Source organism: Coffea arabica, chromosome 10c (assembly GCF_036785885.1).
Source record: "Coffea arabica cultivar ET-39 chromosome 10c, Coffea Arabica ET-39 HiFi, whole genome shotgun sequence".
NCBI lineage: Eukaryota > Viridiplantae > Streptophyta > Magnoliopsida > Gentianales > Rubiaceae > Coffea > Coffea arabica.
This window is the reverse complement of record NC_092329.1, coordinates 46,986,904-47,009,657: the sequence shown is the minus strand read 5'-3', so window position 1 is coordinate 47,009,657 and position 22,754 is coordinate 46,986,904. Positions and strand designations below refer to the sequence as shown.

Below are 22,754 nucleotides of genomic sequence, written 5' to 3'. Positions count from 1 at the left end.
AATTTGTTGAAAGTTAGGTTGAGATATTTGGAAAGGGGTTATAGACGAGTTGGTGTAATTAAGGCGAGATCGAGGATGAGTGATATTAGTATGATAAATAGGATGAGGGCTTGAATAGTAGGGTAAGGGTTTGAGTAGGCAGGGTATTGTTGAGGTCTCGGTCTTGGGACAAGGTTTCAATCCCAGATATAGGCAGCTTCCCCTTCTTTCTTTTTGAATTATTGCTTCTTCTCACTACTATCTTGCCCTTGCAAAGTTTCCACTTGAGTTTTCAGGGCAGACACATTAATAATCTTTTCAACCCTCACGAAATCATCATATTTTTCAAGCTTGTTAACAATAGCGGCGAATGAGCATCCAGTCATGCGAAAGATTTCCTCAAAATACGGGGGATCATGTGCTTTAATAAAGGTGCGAATGATTTCGTCTTCAGTCATTGGCGGCTCAACCTTTGCAGCTATTTTCCTCCATCTCTTAGCATAGATTTTATGGTTTTCAGATGGCTTTCTCTTTGTCCCCTCTAGTGTGGTCCGTGTTGGTGCTAGTTCACAGTTATATTCATATTGCCTTATAAACGCATTGGACAGGTTCAGCCAAATCTTTATCTCATCAGATTTCAAATTTGAATACCAATCAAGTGCGTCGCCTTCCAGACTTTCTGGGAATAGCCTTAAAGATAGATTTTCATCATCTACTGGCCTACCCAACTTGTTGGCGAATAATCGGAGGTCTGTCTTGGGATTGCCTGTGCCATCGTATTTGTTAAATTTCGGAGTCTTAAACCCCAAAGGCAATTGTACATCAGGAAAAAGACAAATCTCATCATAGTCCAGTACTCCTTGCTTGCTTAAACCCTAAATTTTTCTCATGAATTCATTGAAACGATCGAGGCGCTTGAGTAACTTCATGTCAACAGGAGCAGAAGATTCCCCTATCTCTGGTTTTGCTTGGGCAGCGTTGTCTAACAGGAAAGGCTCTGCAGTGGCTTGATAAAATGTCTGTGGTTCAGGGGGAATATTGAAAGTAATTTGGGGTAGTGAAATTTGAGCATGACTAGGATTGAATGAAGGATTAGAGGGGTAAGAGTATGATGGATTTGCAACAGTGTAATTAAAGATTTCTTCAAGTGGACCAATGAAAGAGGGACTGAAGGCAGTTTGGGTCTGTGGTCTGGTAATCATTGGAGGTGGAACGGTGAAAGATGGATTGAAAGTAGTTTGGGTAGGGGGTGGAAGTTCAGACTCAGATTGTTTGGCAGGTATTGGTTCGAGCTGAATGCCACCATTGATGAGTTGGTCGATTAGTTGCCTCTGGGCTGCCATCTCCATAGACATCTCATTGAATCTAGCAAGCAGCTCAGTTAGCTGAGCTATCAAACTTGTAGGCTTAGATTGGGTTGTTGTAGGAGTCTTCTCCGTTGGCTCAGGTTGTACGTTCATGTTTACACGACTCTTTTGGGCTTGACTGTGAGATCGTGTTATGATGGAATTTCGACGAGAAGCTATGTTTAAATATTACCTGAGAATTTTGAAAGGAATTGCCATTAGATTTAGCCATCGCTTAGTTTTTCCAACAAAAATAAAGAAAAAGGAAAAGATAAGAGTTAGTAAATATCCAAAATATTCGGATGCATGTCCTATGAGGAACCCTTTTTGTGCTAAGGGTAGACCTAACATGAGAATGCAATCCTCTAGGGTACGCACATACAATACCTGATGAATCCGACCAACTTATTGAGTGAAAAATAATTTAAAAAATTTGGCCAATTGGAATGAGAAGAGACATTTGTCCTAAAGCTGAGGACAAAGTCTGAATGGATTGCTTGTTTTGATCGACACATAAAATGATGTGAGAAAGAGCCTACTCTTGACAGAATTGCAATGTTTCGACTAGGTTATTTAGTGAACCTTAGACCGAAACCCTAAACGAGGATAAACAAGTCAAACGGATCGGATGAAGTTGATGATTTATCTAAAGATTTGATTGGATCACCCTAAGAAAGGGTAAACTGGTCAAATGAATGATTTATTAAAAAATGACTAGATTGTCTTAAAAATGAATGAATTGATAAAATAAACTTGATGAATTTCATGATTTATTCAAAATTGGTTAAATCACCCTAAAAATGGGTAAACTGGCTAAACAGATTATTTGAAATTGATAATTTATTCAAAATTGACCGGATTGACATAAAAATGAATAAACTGGTCAAATGAATTGAATGAAATTGATGATTTATTCAAAATTGACCGGATTGACCTAGAAATAAATAAATGGATAAAATGGGTTGGATGAAATGAATAAATTGATCAAATGGATTGAATGAAATTGAAGATATATATAAAAAAATTGATTGAATTGTCTGTCCACTGGTAATTTCAAAAAATCATTACAATGCACAAGTCTATGAGTGTTCTAAAATCAATATTCGGCCTCGATCTATTTATCGTCTCAACAATGAGAAATTATTTGTGAATTTCTTCAAATTAATGTCCTTTACGCAAGGGAATTTTACCAAATATGTTAAAATGGCCAAGAGATGATTGTTAGATGCCCATATTCTAATGTGCAAAAATTGCTTTGCCGTTTTTGAAAAGATCGGATCCTACCTTACCTCATGCACTACCCCTTTGGATGATACAAAATGTAAACGTGCAAGTTTCCTTGGATTAAGTATCCGAGACACGAGGTGGCTTATTCCTAACACGGGATTCCCTAAATGACATTCCCTTCTAAGGTGGATGTATGATGTCAGTTTATTAAAGCAATAAAACATGCAATTATATCATGACCAAAAAGGACCCTTTGTATGCCAGGTTAGGCCTAGAATGATGTGCACCTACAAATGCAATACATTAAAATTTAAACGTGCAATAACCTATCTAAGAGGGTAGGTTCTAAAAGAGAATCATGCCAGATCTCTTATTTTCTAGTGTTTATGAATGCAATGGAGACAAAAACCAAGAAAAGTTAGTTCAATCAGACAAATACACATAACACATTATAGCAAAGCAATACAAAGAGAGAAAGCAATAAAAGAAGAAGAGGGGTTGGATCCCACCCCTCGTGAACAATGTCCCTAATAGGATAAGACAGACTCTACCCTAGGTAAACTATCATGGATGCATGAGGTATTGGCTCACTAATGCATCTAGACTCGATAGGTTTTAGGTCCTCGAGCCTTCAGACTTGGAAACTAAAGGTAATCAATCCCAAGATTCTTTGTCGGTGGCTTGGGTGATCCTTCAGACATTGTTACGTGCACGTCGTGCCACGGCCACATGTCCAAGTGGATCTATCAAAATCCTCAACCTTCGACTAAAATCTAAAGGCTATCAACCCAAAGATTAAAATGGAAGATTGAGTGACCCCTCGGATCATGCTACGCACACGTCGTGTCGTGATCACACGTCCAAGTGGGTCGTCTAATCCTAATAAGGAAGAGTGGCGTGACAAGCCACTAAAAGAAAAATAAATGAGAGATAAAAAATAAAGCGTATGCACGTATGCTAGTGCTCTGTTTAGAGGGGAGGGATCGAGAACCGACGCGAGACTCTAGGGTAATATCCCCCTACCCAAATGCAATGCAAAGCGCGGGATCACATAAATAAACCATCCATCCATCAAATCAATCATACGCAAATGGGTGAGGGAGTGAGTTGATACGTGCGAAATGCAAAAATCCTAAAAAAGAAAAAATGCAACCCTAAACATCCAAATGCGATACATGAAAAGGGTAAAAAAGAAAAAGAATAACAAATCAAGTGCTCGGACCCACTTAAGAAGTCCCCAGTGGAGTCGCCAAACTGTCGCGCCCCATTTTTGAAAAAAATATGGAAAAAGTTGTTTGAAGTCATAATATGTAGTGTGCGTGAAATATGTGAAGTGTGTGAATGTGAGAAATAAAGGAAAAGGCCAGGGACTTTTAAATGCGACGATTTGGCCAAAATGATAATCTAAAAAGGTTTTTAAACAAAAAAGTAGGAGTCGCCACTTGGTATTGAGTTGAGCTGTACCAAGTCATCAAAAAAGTAGTTTTTGAAAAATTGAAGTAAAAACCTTTTTAGATGACTCATAGTCTACGAAAATCAAAGAGACAAGTTCGGGGGTCACAATTGAAGAGAGGGAAGGCAAAGACAATGTCTAAGGTACCCTCTCAACCTAGCCTAAACTAGTTGCATGATTTAGTCATAATTCTCCTAATTTCTAACCAAAAGATGTATCATATTTGGATGTGTCTAACATTAATGCAAACCTAAATCTAATGATTGGTTCGAATGAGACAAAATGTTTCTTTTGAGGCTCGATTGGTCTAATCACATGAATTGTGATAGCTAATGGTGAACCTTCAAAGAGGTCACGAATAAATGCAAATGAATGCTCGAGGAAAAATGAGAGTGTGTGAAAATGTCTTTGAGTGTAAAACGAGTGCCAGGTGCAAAAGTGCAAAGTGCAAGTGAAAAAATTAGTGTGTAAAGTGCAAGGGTGCAAATGAATATGAGGGATAATGTAAGGTGTAGGTGTGCAAATGAGTATGTAAAGTGTAAATGTTCAGATGTAAAGTAAAGTGATAGTGTGCAAAATGATAGAGTGGATAAAGTGATAGTATGCGGAGTGAGAATATATAAAGTGAAAATGTGTGAAGTGATAGGGGGTAAAGTGGTAATGTGCGAAGTGATAATGTGAAAAAATGATAGTGTAAAGTGGGAGTACGAATGATAATGTGCCTTAGAAATGCATGAGCCCTAGAAGAATGCAAGCAAGACGGGTACGGGAAGACCCTATATTGTGACTTTTGATTTGCCTTTTGGTTAGAAAGAAAACGAGCGTGCTAAGGCTATGTGTAGCCACACTCGTCCGTTTTCCTTACCAGAAAGGTAACTCCCTAACCTAATCAAGCAGATGACCCTAATAACTAGAATGAAATGCAAAGTCCTAAAGATCGTGTTCCAAATGCGGAAAAAGGGTAAGGGTTCATGCAAAGTGTAAAATACTAAAAGGAAAAAATGAATGAAATGTAGTGAAGGCATGCGAGTATGTACTAGCGAGGGGCGGCCTTATTGGGTCTAGCATTGGACTATCCCTTAACTAACGTTCTCTCACAAGCATTGGATATTATGAGAGCTCGAGGGGAAGACCATGACTAGCATTGGGTTAGCCACGGTAAGGTGCATTCCATCCACATAATCAGATAATAATACTAAAAGTAAATAGACATGCAAAGCACATAGTTTTACATAGCACGTAGCACATAAGCATGCTCATCTAGATGCAGAAGCCTAGGGAAGCAATTAACACATAGGCAAGGAAACACGCAAGCAAACGAGGCAAACAAGCAAATGAGCCCTATCTATTACATTGGGGAGTACCTAACTACAATCTAAAGGGGGAAGATTTAGAAAGTAAAATCCTAACTATTACAAAAAATGGCATTTAAATGCCCCCCAAATAATTACATTAGAATAAGCACATAAATTAAAGTAAAATTAAATAACTGAAGAAATGGATGAACAAAATGAAGTAAAACATCCAAAATCATACAATTACACACATAAAACACATAAGTGCACATAGTGTCAAATAAAGTCAAAATAAGGGATAGGGTGTACCTCCCTTGGAATGGAGTCCTAATGAGGTGAGATTACTTATTTACCTCAAAAAACAAAGAAAAGGTCAAAGCATCGCAAGTAATCACATGATTACGAGATGGAATCATTAAAAGCATTTAAATAACTAAACAGCCTATATTCACTAAACAAGGATCCAATTGGAAGGAAAAAAAAAGTTAGAGGGGTCAAATTGATTGATTTTTCCGATTGCTTGGGCCATAGTAGAACAAAGGGGGACTTGGGGGGTTAAGAGGCAATTTTTGAAAGTTTTTCATGCACACTCCATGCAAATTAACGTGAGAAAACATTCTGCAACAAAGTTTCAGCAACTTATGAAGCTTTCGGCAATGTTCTGCTGCATATTTTCATGCGCAAGATTCTGCAACTCCAAGTAAACTTTCGACAAACAAAATTCACACAACACTTTGAGCTAAATCCAACTAAGCATGGTTAAAACCTATTAATAAAGGAATTCTTGGAAGACTTTCATACAAGTTTCATGCAAAAAATAAGCTTCTGCAACCGAAAGAATGTTTCTGCAACTTATTCTCCTATGCTATTCAGTTTCAGCAGCAGAAACCCACTCATGGTTCGTGAGGTAAAAGAACAATATCATACCAAACCATTAATGCAATCACCTAGTTCTTGGTGAACACACACTTCTGGAACGAGAAAAAGCAATTAACTCACGAGGGAATAAAATAATACTTCAACAAGTGCAGATCAATTCACTTCGATCTTACTGCAACTTACTCATCAAGCATGTTCATACGAAACAACTTCAACCCAACCTTCCAAGTGTAATGATTTTCAACCCATTGATGCCATTACCTCAGAAATACATTCTAATAGATTTGAAAGTGCGGCCATATGAAAAATGCAGCAAAGGTGCATAAAGAAATAAAAGTTGCAGCGAACATGCATATGATATACCAATCAACCGAACACCAAAGAAATCATAAGCTTCAAACAACTCTAAGCTCTACCGTGGACCTAACATGAACTAGCATCAGGAACATGGGTTACACCCAAACTTTTAATGAAGAAAACAGATTCGTAAGACACAATCCTACCCACTGAAAAGAAAAACAGCCATGAAGGAGAGATTTAAGAGACAACGAGCATGATCCCAGGCACCAAATCCAACCCAATTCTCAAAAACAAACCCCCAAAACTTCCACACACATTTTTCCAGAAGACAACTTCACCTCACCAAGACTTGATAAACACAAAATGCATGATTCATGTTCCCTTAATGTCAAAGATGCAGCTTTAATAGCAGATATTGTTCATGGCATCATAGTCAGGCAACGAACAAAATCAAACATGTCAAACCACCCGCAACTTCGACAACCAAAGAAAGGAAAAGCTGCTGCAACAAGCCGAGAGTTTGAAGCTTGTTGCAGCCAACTCTAAGTCTAACTCTAAGAACCCTAACAGCCTTGTGCTTTGCTTATCATGATGGCTCTAGGGACAAAGGCAAGAGGCCATACTCACAAGAAAAACATCAAAGTCAGCCACAACAAATAAATACACGAACCAGTGACGATTAAAACAAAGGAAAAGCATGAAGAACACACGAGAACAGAAAAAAGGTAATGGATTTCTGTTTCTGATGAAACCAGTGATGGTATCATCAGAAACCAAAAGAAAGTTTCCAGCTCCTCCATCAAACATCCATGGTAAGCAAAAGAAACAGAGAAAGGAAGCATCTTTACAGTTAAAAATGCAAGGAAAGTTACGATTTGACCTTGATGTGCAGTATCCTCCAACAGATGAATGGAATAGAAGAAGAGCTTCGTTTGAGCAGACCCAGAAAGTAACGAAAGACCTCGATCTCCCTTCTTTCTTGCCTTGTGGTTCTTCCCTTTTCAATTTTTCCTCGCAAGCTCCTTCCTTGCTGTTTTTCTTTCTTTTTGTTTTCCAGCCGCCAACACTCTCTACTCTATTATCCTCTTCTCTCAAGCTCCTTTTCCGCAGCCTCCCCAAGCTCTCAGACGAAACCCTCAACTCTCGATTTTTCTTTTTCTAGCCGCCAACAGATTCTCCATGCCCTTTAGCCGTCACACTCCCTATCCTCCCTTCTACGTTTATGACCCTTTTATAGGGTACTCCACTTCCTAAACCCTCACAGCAATGGCGTAGAACGAAGCTGCATTTTTATCCTACTTTGAGAGCCGTCTGTTGGTTCTTGATCTGGGATATTCCTGGTATTGAGATTAAAGCCAGCTAGCTTAGTGTTGGAATGATCAAACGGAGGAGAAAAAATCTGAGTGAAAAAAATGGAGCAGAATATTGCAGCTGGATTTTTTTTTGTGAATAATAATAAATAATTTTAACAACAAAAAACACACACACACACAAAGATAAAATAAAAATAAAACAAGATTAATCAAATCAAATGAAATGCTAAAAAAATTGTTGATTTTGATTGATGGCTTTTTTTTTTCTTCTGATTTTCTCTTAATTTAGGTAAACAAACAATAAACTTTCATAAATTGAATCTAAAAGAAATAAAGCATATTTTTGTGAATAATTTTCTTTTTTCGATAAATTTTATGCTAAAAATGTCTTAAAAATAAAAACTAAGGGACTAAAAATGAATAATAATTACATTTAATCAATAAAAATAAAAATAATAGTAAATAAAATTAAATTAAAAATTTGTTGTCTACAGTATGCTTGTAAACATAGCTATACAAAGGTTTCAAAAAAAAAATCACAACAAATCCAAAGATATGTAGTCATTCGAAACAAAACACATAAAACTAAGATACACTAAAATTGTGAGGACCCTAAAATTTTGTGTAAATTTCATGCTTTTATTTTAATTATATATATATATACCTTATTATTGATGAATTTAAGTGTTTAATTGTTTTACCACCTGGGAGGTGAATAATAGAAGTTTGTAGTGTGAGAATCCAAAATTTATATACATACTCTTCACGTTTTACTTAAAAAATTCGAACATGTTATGTTACTTATCGATCGATTTAATTACATTGTAGAAACCAAAATTTCAATTTTATTTAATTCAATTTTAGCTTTATTTTTTATTTTTTATTCTTGTTTTATTTTATTTCATTTTAGTTGAGTAAGTTTGCCAAGATGATAGTTAGTCTTTATTTTATTTATTTTAGTAAATTAGGTTCATCATTTTCTTTTAAAACATTTTTGCATTAAACTTCGGAAAAAGAAAATTCTTACAAAAATTCCAATCTTTTTATCTTTTCAATTTTTGGTAAAATAAAATAAAATGAATTTTTGCAAGGTAAAATAAAAAAAAGAGGAAGGGAGAATGTAACATTTGTTATTTATCCTAAATTTGTTTTGGAAAACAAAAAATTAAAAAGGAAAAATATGTGGAACACATATATAATAGATAGGTGGAGGCCATGCAAACTAGTTAAGTGTGATGGATAGGCATTAGACACGTGTCCCTATTTTTTTATTGACACCGTAACACTTGCTAGATTAGGTGGCAAGACACTTGTTGATTTGAGAAAAATTTGGAGAAAAGTTAAAAACAAAAAAGGAAAACAAAAGGAGGAAGCTACGGGAAGGGGAGAAAAAGAAGAGGTTTTCGACAGAGCGCAGGAAAAAGAAAAGAAAGGGAAAAAGAGAGACCGAGAGAGGGAAAGAGGGGAGCTTCGGGTAAAATCTAGAAGGAAAAGAGAAATCAAGAAAGAAACAAAAAAGAGGCTACAGGGCTGGGAAGAAGAAAAAGAGCAAAAAAAAAAAAAAAAAAAAGGAAAACCGAAAAAGGAGAGGAGATTGAGAGGGGGTTTTTGGCGGCTAAGAGAAAAGAGAGCTATGGAGGATGGAGAAGGAAAAAACTGAAGAAACAAAAGGGAATCTGGAAACAAGAAACAAGAAACAAGAAAAGAAGGCAAAACTGCGGGCAACAAAGAAAAAAACGAAGGAAGACAAAAGAGGGACCGAGAGCAAGGGAAGAGAGACTGCAAAGAAAGAGGGTTAGAAGGGAAAGGAGGAGAGCATCTGAGAAGGGTGAGAAAGGAAGGACGAGACCATGGGGAGAGTCAGAAGAAAATCTGGAAAAAAAACAGAAAAAGGGAAAATAGGGTTTCGGGCAAGAAGAAAAGAGGAGAAAAGGGAAAAAAGGAGAAAAAGGGGGAAGGAAAAAGAAGAAACCAACAAAGAAAAATCTGGGGAGAGTCTGGAGGGAAGCAGAGGAGAAAACAGCAAAGGAAACGGTGGGCAAGAAACAAAAGAAAGGCAAGAAAAAGAAATAGAAAAAAAGGGTTTCTGGGGATAGAAAAAAGAAGAGGAAACGGGAGAAAGAAAAGAAAGGAGAAAGAGAGAAGAGAAACCAGAAAAAAGGAGGAAAAGGTCTAAAAGAGAACGGGGATGCTGGAGAGATCAAAGGGAAAGAAAAATAGAAAGAAAAGAGAGGAGAAAGTGCAGGAAAATTTTCTGCAAAAACTCTAACCAGGCTGACGAACCAGCCTTCTTTGGGGCCAGATTTCTGCTTCGATTGTAGTATCTTATGAGATCTTTTGGCTTCTGCACTTTCTTGGGAGTGACCGGAACAACTTTTGTTCAGAAATTAGTTGAAGAAAACGTCTCGAAGGTGATCCAACCAAAGCCCAAAGAAGCGCAGTCATCAGCGCTGCTCCATCTGTGGATAGTTTCTTGGCTTCGTGACCAACACTCCAGGTGGCATCTCTTCATTTTCTTCACGCAAATCCAGTTCCCAAATGCTTTCAGGTATGGTTCCACACAAAAGCTAATATCATCTATTCTTTGTTGCTCTCTTCATCTGGATTCTCTCTGTTGGATCTGCTAAAGATAGACGATCATGCTTGGGTTATGTTGAAAATGATGAGTTGGGGTTTATGTGAGTTTGATTGATAAAATAATGGGTTTTGTTGGAATTTTTGTATGAAATGTGTGCGTGGGATTGAGGTGCAAGAGTGCAGTAGAAAATTGCAAAGTTGTAGAAAGAAACCAATGAATGAGGAAGAAAGCACGAAGCTTGCATGCAAATTTTTAAAATTGTACTTTGACCCCTTAATTTTTATCTAATGCTACTATGGCAAAAAATTGGAAAAATTAATCAATTTTATCCCTTCAAAATGTTATTTTTCTTTGGCATGTTTTAATGCATTCATGAGTTTTGGGATGAAATTTGAAGGTTTAATTTTTGATAAATTTATAGTTTTGATTTGGATTTTTAGTGAAATTTTGGGTAACTTTGCTGTTTAATTATAGCAAATGGGTTTTCATTTTTTTTTTTTAATTTTAGCATTTGGTTTTGGTAAGCTTCATCTTAAGCCCTTAATTTCTTTTTTATTTTTAGACCCTTAATATTTGTAATAATAATAAATTGACCCCTCAAAGTTTCGTAATTGTTTCAATTAGGTCCTTGCTTGTTTTAATTTCTTGAATATAAGTTGTTTACTTTCATTTAAATATTTTAATTGTTCAATTTCATGTTTATTTTCATCTCTTATGATTATTTGTTAATTAAACTGGTACCTTAATCATTTTTTTTTGTTGGAAGGTAGAAAGAGAGTACCGTCATTTCATTAGGTCACCAATTCAAGGGAGGTATACTCTACTCTTTATTTTGATTTTACTTGATCCTATGTGCTCCTATGTGATTTTATGTGTGTAATTGCATGTTTTTTTGAATACTTTTTATTTTATTTCATTTATTTATTTATTCACTTTATTTGTTTTAATTTTGTATATTTATTTTGTTATTTAATTCTTGATTATTTGAAAGGCATTTAAATGCCAATTGTAATAGTTAGGTTATTATTTTATTTCATTTCATTCTTTTCCCTTTTAAATTGTAGTTAGGGCCCCCAAAATGTAACAGTTAGGTCTTTATTCGCTTTTATTTGCTTATGTGTTTGCATGCCTGTGTGTTTATGTGTTTACTCGCTTTTTTAGGATATTTACATCTAGATATCATGTTTATGTGTTATGTGCTATATGTGATTTATGTGTTTTTATTATGTTTTATATGATTTATTTAATTATAATAAATGCATGACGTCACCACACTAGTTCAAAACTAGTTATGGCCTCTTTTTCCGATTCCACACTAGTCTAACGCTAGTTGTGACACTCTTTTTCGATTTTTCAGTAGTCCAATACTAGTGAGAATTTATTGATATGGACTACTTCAACACTAAACCCTTAGGGACCGTCCACGTGCTAGACTATGTTTGTGTGACAAATCACTACATTTCATGCATATTTTTTACTTTTTAGGATCCTTACCATTTTTGCATGATATTTTCCCCCATATGTATATCCCTTATCCCATATTTCCTCTATATATATATCCCTTACCCCATCTGCGAAAAATGACATTTTAGATGTGCATTCCATTTAAAAAAAAACTAGAATTAGGTTAGATAATTAGGAAATACCCCTTGAATATGGAATATAGACGAGTATGACTTTCTAACTTTAGCACACTCGTATTCCCTCTATAAAAGAAAAAATTGAGTCACGAATCTTATTCCCCGCACCCGTTATGTTGCATCCCTTTCTTTTAGGTCACGTATATTTATATATTATAATTTTGCTATTTTTTTTAAATCTCATTGTTGCATATTCGTGATCTCTTCAAAGAATCACTTTTGGGCGTCGCAATTAATGCGATTTGCACCAACTAAATTTCGAAGAGACATATTGACCCTTTTGATATCCATTAGGTCTAGGGGTGCATTCATATAATAACATCCAAATGTGATAAGTTTTTTAGGTTAAATTAAGAAAATTTTTGACTAAATCATGCAACTAGCTTTGGTTAGGTTGAAAGGGTGTCTTGAATTTTATCCTTGCCTTCCTTTTCTTCAACCGTGACTCCCGAGTCTTTTTCTTTTGATTTTCGCAGACTTGGAGTCGTTTAAAAAGGGTTTTTCCTACTTTTTCTTTAAAATTCATTTTAGGTGACTTGGTACACCTTAACTCAATACCAAGTGGTGACTCCTATTTTTCATTAAAAACCCTTTTTAAACTATTATTTTGAGGACAAAATCGTCGCATTTTTAAAGTGCCATTTAGGCATATTTTCTTTATTTATTTTTTAAAAATCAAAAACTCATTTTTCAATCAAAAATTCATTTTTATAAATTCGTAATCGTAATTATTTATTTTTCATTCAAAAAATGGGGCGCGACATACGTGTTTCTAATTCATTGCAAGATTAAACCCTAGGGATATAATACTAATTAGAACAAATTAATGGAGCAACAGCGTGACCACTAAAAATTATTTGGCCATATTTGAATAATGTCTTGACACAAAATACATGTATTTGACAAATGTCAATATTCTTGCCAAGTGTTAAAATTATTGCCAAATGACCAAATTGCCATGTGAATATACCTAAACTACCATGTAAGATATGTCAAGACAAAACCTCCCAAACACCAATTTTTGTTTCATTCTTGTCTTAACCACTTCCAAAACCGAGAGAGAAAGAGAGAGTTAAGAGACCAAGAGAAACCTGGAAGCTTCTTGTCTTGACCACTTCTAAAATCGAAAAAGAGAGAGTTGAGAGACCGAGAGAAACCTGGAAGCTTCTTGTCTTGACCACTTCTAAAATCGAAAAAGAAAGAGAGAGTTGAGAGACCCTTCCATCCTTCTTCAACCGTGAAACGCTATCCAAGAAACAAGAAACAACTTCAACTTATTTAACTAAGGGAACCGAGAGAGAGAGACCAGAAATTTTTTTAGCCCAAAACCGTGAAGAAATAAGCAGTACTTTACTAAGTTCTTCTTCATTTTCCTTCTACTTTTAGTTAGTGATGTCTTAGATTGAATTAGAACCAATAAAAAGAGGTTTAGTTGGAGAAAAGTTCATCCAAAAGCTGGATATCTTTCTGGGCAACTTGTTGCTTGAAAATTGAGAGGGAATGGGGTGAAGCTGATTCTGCATTTCTAGCTTTTATTTGCAGGGTAAAAGAGGTAAAATTTGCTAACCACACCATCCATTCTCTCAATATACCTAGGTACGTGTTGCATGTTGAATTTGAGTGAAGAAAAGAGGAGTTTTTCTAGAGAAAACCTTACTTGAAGACTGATTTCTTGCTGGAAATTTCCAGCTTTGCCCGAGGGGAAAAGAGAGCTTAGTTTCACAGTTTTTCATTTGAAATTTTGGAGGAATTTTACTAAGAGTTCATGATATATGTCTTATCTCTTTCTTTATATGATATATAGTATGTTTTAACTTTGAATCTACTGGAAAGTTGGTGACTTTGGATGAAAACTTGAAGAAACTTGTTGGAATTTTTTGTTGGAACCCGTGGGAGAGAAGTTGTGATTTTTCTAATTTTATATCTAAAACTTTGGTTGTAAATTGACATATTTTAACTCCATATATCTTAAAACACTTCAATCTTAGCAAGCATATCAGTTTTTATGGTGAAAAACTTGACTTTTGTGGCTGGAATTCTTGTTTGGAGGACTGCATGGCTGCTGGAAAATTTTCAGCTTAGCCAATGATGAATCTTCTAGTTTTGACCTGGGTATTTTGGTGGAAATTGACTGGAAGATCATGTTATGTACCTTATGTATGCTGTACTTATAGTTGTATGCAAGTTTTCTTTGGTGAAAATTCGATTAATGAGGCGGAACTGAGGATAAAATGACTGATAAACTATATACTAGCTTGATAACCGGTCCGATGGAGCATCAACCGTGATTCTGGTCTAAAACTAGAATTTGATGAGAAGTTTTGCAGGATTTCGAAGCTACATAATCTTATTACAATGTTTATGTGAATACATGTTGAATTTGGTTGATGTTTGATCCATTAAATGAAATGTTGGTGAAGATATACGGTTGGAAACTTCAAATTTGAACCTGAGAATGCTGTTATGTTTTCCCAAGCTTAGATTTCATCTTGTAACCTGAAATTTATGTATATATTGATCAAAAAATATCCCTACTCCTCCGTTTTACTCTGTACATTGTGATTGTCCTGATTTGGGAGGAAAAGACTAAATATTAGAAAAGAAATGGGAGCTGGTTGAGCATGCAAAACTGTTTGGCAGATTTGGGTTGATTGAGTGATTCTGATTGTATTCCTAAGTTTCTTTAGAAATTTTAACTCAATCTTAACCAAAAACGATCTATAACTGAATGATCATAAAATATACATTTAGTTTGAGGAAGTTTAAGTAAGGAAATAGCAAACTAAAGTAAGAAATTTGATTACCCATTGCTGGAAAACTATTTCTAACCATTTTAAACAAATGCTTAGGTTTTGAGTTTAACTTTGAATTCAAAAATGGAACTTGAACCCAAAACTGACCAAAACCCCTTCAAACCATCTTCTAACAGTTTTACTTGTGAAAATTCATCCAAAATATAGGACGAAATCAAGGAAGTTCATAGGAATACTAAGCTGCCAATCTCTAGAAAATTTATCAATTTAGAACTTTGATTTCTAAAATGATCCTTTTATTTCTAAATGATCCTTAGAACCTAAATCACAATCTTCATTATAAAATGTAAATTGCCATATAACTAGTATACTTTACTTTATTTTGTAAAATATGGAACTTTAAGGCTTGAAAGATTAAAGCTACCTGAACTTTGAACCTTTGATGTAGTAGAATAAGATAAATATTAAGATCATCTTAAAACCCTCTATATAAGTATGCATTTAAACATCTCGAACTATACCTATATGCCCCTATATACATTTAGCTAAAATCATCAAGTGAACATTAACTTCACCATTGGGGAAAATAATAAATAAACTAATAAGTTCATAACTATCTCAGGAACTGAGAAAGAACCGGAGGAGGGTCCAAGCACCGAGTAGTGAATTCAAATTACTTTGGGTAAGTGTTCTACATTTGTTTGTAATGATTGAATATTTGATGAATGATAAATGTTATGTGCCTAGTTGACGGATACTTGTTGGAATATTGATGTTTGAATTGTTTAGAGTGAAAATTGACAATTGCTACTATTTTACTAAAAGGCGAGAGTATACTTTATTGCACTCGACTTAAGTAAATTGTGAAAATGATAAATGCCTAATTGTTACTGGAATTGTGCATGAATGTAAGCCGATTGTGTACTTTATCAGAATGGCTGAACTAGGTCTAAACCCCACTATTGGATAGTTTATTCGAGCTAGTAGCGGTTGGTCGAGTAGACTGGAAGATTTTGGGCACTGAAATGTTTGGTACCCTTATTGAGGCGCCTATTGGAGTTATGAAGTGATTAATGATTGTAAGGGATTGTTTATTGTTCTGGAGGATATAAGGAGGAGATTGGTGGAGTGTGAAGTGATTGTAAGAAGTTGTACAATGAATTACTGAATGGAGCTAAGTGCTACATCTGGAAACAAACGGGAGCCACCTCTAGAGTCCATATCAGTATCGTATCCTTTGATATTAATTGTGCTATTTGTTGAGAATTATTTCACGAATTATCCTGTTATTAATTGATTGGTTATTCCTCTAATATTACTGAATGAGTGAAATTGTGTGTTTAAGATCACTTGTTTTCTTAGAATCTCACTGGGCATAAGTTCACTCATTTAGTTTGTTTTCCTTAATAAGGGTTGGAAATGTGGAACTGGAGAATAGTGAAATCGAGAGTTGAAGCCTTGCTTTAAGTAAATTGCCATCCTATTTGTACTTAGTGAATTGATTGAATAACTTTACTTTTTTTTGGGATGTGCTTAAGTAAGATAGATTGTTAATGGCTTTAGTTAATGAATTGTTATCTCTGAAGTTAATATGAGTGAGTGAGTCTTGGCGAGAGCCAAGCAGATGATCCGCTAAATCCTAGGTTTCGCCCTAAGTGGTGGTAAGGTCGTCACAAAAATACTACCTTCATATCCAAAGTTCCTTTAAGGAAGATCGAGAACTTGATTAGTTCCTTTTGATATAGAGTATAGAAGCTAAAGCTATCATAATCATTATAGTATGTGAAAGCTACTTGCTACATATTGAGAAACGCCAAACAACAAATGTATCTGTTGAACTTAAATTCCATCCATTTCAACACAGGCACACTTATAAAAAGGAAAGCACTGTCAATAATAAGCTTAGAAACACTCGTCAAAAAAGAAAAGCACAATAATAAATCTCAGAAAGCTAAATTAAGACTAACTAAAGATACTTAACTAGGTTGACATAGGTAAAGCCCAAGTAATAGCCACTCCTTGAACTAGGTGAAGCATGGCACAAGCACTTATGGTCACTATTTTTGAAGTGATTCAAATACTTAATGCAATAATAATTCCCTTGGCGACCATAATCCTTTCTACGCATGAAGTTATAATGGCAAACCAGCTCCTCCAAAGTAGCAATGAGAAACCTGCATGTTAACAAATATACCATTGCCCAGGTTTGTTAGGCTTAAGATTAAAAAAAAAGGGACAATCAAATATGATTTTTCAAGTAAACACCCACAAACATTGAATCATGAATCATTTGAAGCAATACAAAAATAAAAGCATAAGACGCTATTAACTTGGTTCTTTTTTTACCATGTAATTTTATTTTATTAAGCTAATTTTTCTTGTATTTTATTTGTTTGTTGGTTTTGTTAAAACACCTAAATTTGACTAACCTTGTCAGAAAAGCTCATAATCACCCCCAATCTAGTCCACTAAGATTGTGTCAAAGGAGACAACAAGAATGCTATTTTGGTTTACCTTAGCTACAAAAAATGAGGGAGGACTAAGGGAGATCAAAGGAAAAGGCAAAGTAAAAATGGAGAAGGAGAAACCACTGATCACTCATGTTGTGAGTATTGCTCTCAAAATTTTCGTAGCAAATCTTTTAACGTTTGTTAATTAAATCTAATTTTCTCAAAACCTCCTCAACTGTATCCTAGTGGTAGAAAACAAGTGTACAGTTCAAGTTAAATGATGAGATTCAAAAGTATCTTACCCATCCTTATATGATCAAAAGAAAAAAGAAAATTTTAGCCTTGTTTAGGAGAGAGTTTATAAGTGATTTAATGGTTATAAAATAATACTTTCGCTGGTTGAAAAAGAAGTTTTAATGAAAGGAATTGCACAAGCCAATTCAACTTACTTGACTATGTTCATTTGTCAAATGCAACACTTGATATCTATGTTCTTTGGCCAAATGCAACATCTAAAGAGTATACTTTCACTATTTGACAATTTTGGTGAAATGACAATACTGGGAGTGATCGTGCTCTATGGTGAATTAATTGAAAAAAATGTTTATAGGTTTAAGATTGCCGGATGACTCATTTTTAGGAATATTTCTACTCTTAACTTTTCTCTAACCGGAAAGCAAGGTTAGAGAATCCAAACTTGTCCCAACTTTTTTATAGTTTTTTTTTAGTGTAAGTTGAAGCTCTTGAACCCAAGACCCCTCACTTATACTCCCCTCCTTCCCAACTTTTTCAAGGCTTGGGGAAAATATTTCTTAATCATTTTTTCTTGCAATTGGTGAATGTTTTGATGTTTCATGTGGATGAAAATATATTTGAGAGGCCAAAGAAGTATTAATGCAAAGTATTCCTTGGAGAATAGAAGATGACAATCAGATAAAAGTTTGGACAAACTCATGGATCCCAGGACCTTATGATTTCAAATGATCACAAACATACTAGTCTTTTCAACTTATGGAAAAGTTTAGGATCTAATTGATCATGAAAGCATAGGTTGTGGGAAAACTAAACTAATTGAAAGTTTATTTTTAGGGCAAAATAGAGAGGCCGCCTATAGCATACCTTTCTGCCATCTATAGCATACCTTTCTGCCATCTTGGCTGAAGAATTGATATGCATTTCAATTCAAATAGTAATTACTCAGTCCAATTTGAATAGTAGAGTCTGATGCAAATAAATCAACTTATAAATAGTACAACATCATTTTATTTAGGATACAGAAAAGGCTATTTTCAAAAAAAAAAAAAATCTCTAGAGTCTAAAATTTCCCCCAAAGGTTAAATTATTTCTTCGGAAAGGTTGTTAGAATATCTTGCCAAAAACGTAAATTCATACTAAATGAATGTCAAACATCCACAATGATTGTTACAGGTGCAAAGGAATGAAGACACATAATACTGATTGCCTCCTTTATTATAAATTTGCAAGGACTACATGAGAGTTATTTGATAGTTTGATAATATTTGAGAGATTTTTTTTCAATTGTTTGAAAATATGATCCATTGCATTTTTTAACAAAAATGTTAAGATGGTATAACTCAAAAAAAGATTTGCTTGTAGCTTCTAAACTATAGGAAAAAAAAAAGCTACTTTTGAGGGTTTTCTCATAAAGCCACCAAGACTCATATTAGGACCTATTTAGATTAAACTTTATGAAACTCGATATAAATATAAAATTCCTCTTTCTAAGAGTTATTGTAATGAAGTATGGCATCCACCTCTTTCTAAGAGTACAAAAATTCTCTAAGTCAATGTGGATGGTTTTTTTTCTTGCTAAACATGATTTTTATTGTTTAGAGCCTAGTATTAACTAGAAGAGGCTCATTTTGATGTAATGCCTACTATTATAGCATATTTTCCATAATAAATTTACTCTCTTTTCCTCAAAAATTTCTAATCACATATTCTATAGCTTTAGAAACTTTATGATTAGATTAGGGAAAAAATAAATCTTCTTAGCAAATGGAATTTGAATTTGATGAATAAAAGTTGAAAAACATTAAAAAGTCTAATTCCTACTGTTACTATCTTGGCATCCAAGGATTGACTAAATCCTTGTATTTACGGGATTATGTTTACACGAATCCAAACTTGTAAATTAAAATTTGCAAGGAATGAAAATTTTTATGCACTTTACAAAAAATAACGATTCATAATTCAAGAGACTAATTTTAAGTGTATGGTATTTGTAGAGACACATTGTTAATGGAGTTAATAACTATTTGACAACATATTTTTGCTTGTTACAAAAGAATATATAATTATTAGGTCTAACTTGAAAGGGTCAGATATAAATGTCACATGCAAGGATCAAATTGTAAATTCTCAAACATTAAAGATTGTAAACTATATATATCTCAAACTAGAGGCACAAATATAATATTGCTAAATTTGAGGAGAGGAGAGTACAAATACAACCTCATAATTAAAAAGGTTACTATTTTTAAGACTAGAGGCACAAATATAATATTACTAAATTTGAGGAGAGGGGAGTACAAGTACAACCTCGCCGTTAAAAAGGTTACCATTCTTTGTGTGTATCAGAGAAATGGTTTTGAAGTCGATATCCAAAATATTCCACTTTAAAAAAGGTATCATAAAATAATTTCCTCGTTTCTTCTACAAATTCTCTAAAAAAGAATAATTTCCAAGAAAAAAGAACTCTTGTTGTTACTATTATTGCCACATATCCATTAAACCGCTCAACTATCGATGGACTCCTTTTGTTAGGAAATTGTGTTTACATAGATCTAATTCTATAAACTAAATTGCTTTAAATATTTATATTATTTTATATAGTATAAGTAATTCTATACATGTTACAACAAAAATTTATATGTGATATGAGAGTCCAAATTTCACCATTTATTGTTTGTGGAGTTAATAACTACATGACAATAATTTTGAAGAAAAAGAAAAGAAAAAAAGATTATATAAACATCAAGTCGTCTCGACATCCTTTAATTTGTTTAAAAAAATGGATATTTAACACAATTGTGTTAAAGTGGAAATAAACCATTCAAGTGTGACATATGATTGCGTGCTAAAGCAAGATAGTATGGCACCAAATCGAAAGCAGTTTATGGTTAAAATGATATTATGTCGAGTCTAGTTACAAAAACTAGCGAAAAAATGGAAGAAGTATTGTAAGGACCACATGAAAAGTTGGTATTCTAAATTGCCAAAACTATAGCACAAGCAGGAGTGGGCGTGGGTTAAGTACCCACCCCGTCCATCATTTGGCTGACTCAATCTCCATCTTGCGGGTCAATCATTTTCTGACCCTCACCTGCCCTACATATCTGTGAGTACCCGATTATAGGGTACCCGCTGAGATAGGGTCAGGTCAACGGGTATCCACTCCACTCCATTTATCATTTAAATTTTTTTTAAAAATAATTTATACTAATTTAATTTTATATTTTACACATTCATCTAGAATTTAATAAAGATTTTTTCTCAAAAAAGGTCTCTGACGAAGGAACAAGCATGCGAAGAGAATACAAGAAAAGAAAAAAATTAAAGAATTCAAAATCAATAAATGTTTGAAATAAGTAGCATATTTTTTTAAATATATGTTCCACATTAATTAAATTATTTTCTATAAAACATAAGATCATGATTTCTACAAATGAATTTTGTAAATAAACTATAGTTTCGTATTTGTAATGCAATTTGTTTAATGAAATTACTTATTTAGCTCTAAAAATATTATTTTACAGTATACGTATAAAAATAAAAATATATATATCTGGGGGCGAGTCGAGTATCTACATTTTTAATTTTGTGATCCAAACCCGCCCCACATCTTAGCGGATACTCGACCCTCTTTTGACCCAATTGAATAATACAGATCAGATATCCTAATTTTCAGATCGGATCGAATCGGATATGGCGGGTTTTCAGATTAGTGGATAATTTTGCCCACCCCTAGGAATTAGACATATAAAGTTAATGAAAAAGTATAACAGAAAAGAGTTTAAAGTGTGGGAAGAAGAAAAGGAAAGTAAATGATGTAATAGTTATGTAGTTTAACAAGAATGTGATTAATCTCAACAACACACTTTTTTTTTATTTTAATTTTTCATTAGTAGAGGAATAGTGGAATTTAAGAAGTAGAAAAAAAGAAAGGGAAAATTAAACCCAACATCAACTTTAGTCACCTTAACAACACACTTGACTGGTAATGTAATTAGAGGTAAAGAATTGAAAAAGACCCAAAAGAAACTAATATCTACATTCAACTTCTATTTGACCCAATCAAAGAGTAAGCTTAATGTCCGACTCCACCTCCCTCTAAGGCGAACCCAAGGGTTTGGCAGACCGCCTACCAAAGTCTCGTCAGGACTCACTATATTCACTACAATCAATTCTCAATATCACCGTTCAAACCTTCATATGAATATTGGAGTTCTACAATTCAACTAATAATTCAAGTTTAATTACAAACCAAAAGTAAAATGTAAAATACAACATCAAATATCCAAAATACATTCTATTTACCAAAAGTACAAGTACAAGAGGGCTATACACGCTAGTTCAAGCTTATTTGCTCCGGACCTCCACTTCTGTAAGGAAAACAAACAAACAGAATGAGTTAAAAGTCCAGTGAGGTTCCTAAACAAGCAGTCAGGTAGGTAAAGCACGGAAATATTATATTTAACACTTCACACACTTTGCATAGTAATAAGCAGTCATTCAAAAAGCAAACATTCAATTATTGAAAGGATACATGCTCACTTGGAGCCATTCATTCATTCAGTCATTTAGTCGCCGTCCATTTCTCCTTATACCTCCAACATTTGAAAACATTTGAAAGTGAAAACTTTTTCAGTGATCATTTCATTCAGTTAATCATTCAGTCATTACATTTCATTCACTGGTAAGTACTTTGTGGTCATACTCGAGTATACCTAACACTGTCCCAGGGTCATCAGCCGTCCGACTGAGTCCGCTTCTAGCTCGAGTCAACTGGCAATGAAGGGCAAGGGCTCAGTTCAGCCAAAGACTTACATTTATACACAAGAAACATTCAATCATTTGATCATTGAAAATTCACATTCACTTAGGTTGAGTGCAATAAAGTACACTCACCCATTAAAAATTCATTTAACAATTATTAAAAAGCATTTAACATTCAAGCAAACATTCACAACATTCCATATAGTCATTGAAAGCACAACATGCAAGGAACACTCACCACTTAATCGCAATCGTTTCACTTCAACCCTGGTTCGTCCTCTTGGATAGGCTCAAATCCTATGATCATGTAATCCATCATGAATCTAGCTACTCAAAGCCAAGATGATGAGAAAATATGAAATTCGAAGCTTCACTTAGCAACTACAGAAGCTACAGGTTTAATCCTAATATTGGAAGATCAAAAAGGCCACGGTTTCTTCTTTAAATCAAGTTCTTATCAAGTTCAAATCAAGTGAAATATTCATGTATGCTAAGGTTAATATACATTAAGTATTTCAATTC

The 22,754-nt window shown here is 34.2% G+C and overlaps 1 long non-coding RNA gene across 2 annotated transcripts; it reads left to right on the top strand.

Moving 5' to 3' along the window:
- The first annotated feature begins 9,176 nt into the window (after nucleotides 1-9,176).
- LOC140015581 (uncharacterized) lies at nucleotides 9,177-16,283 on the top strand. Of its 2 annotated transcripts, XR_011822227.1 has the most exons (3): nucleotides 9,177-10,340; nucleotides 11,137-13,562; nucleotides 15,386-16,283. It is a non-coding gene; the product is annotated as an uncharacterized lncRNA (long non-coding RNA). The 2 variants fall into 2 exon arrangements; XR_011822226.1 differs by having other exon boundaries at nucleotides 11,137-16,283.
- The last annotated feature ends 6,471 nt before the right edge of the window (nucleotides 16,284-22,754 follow it).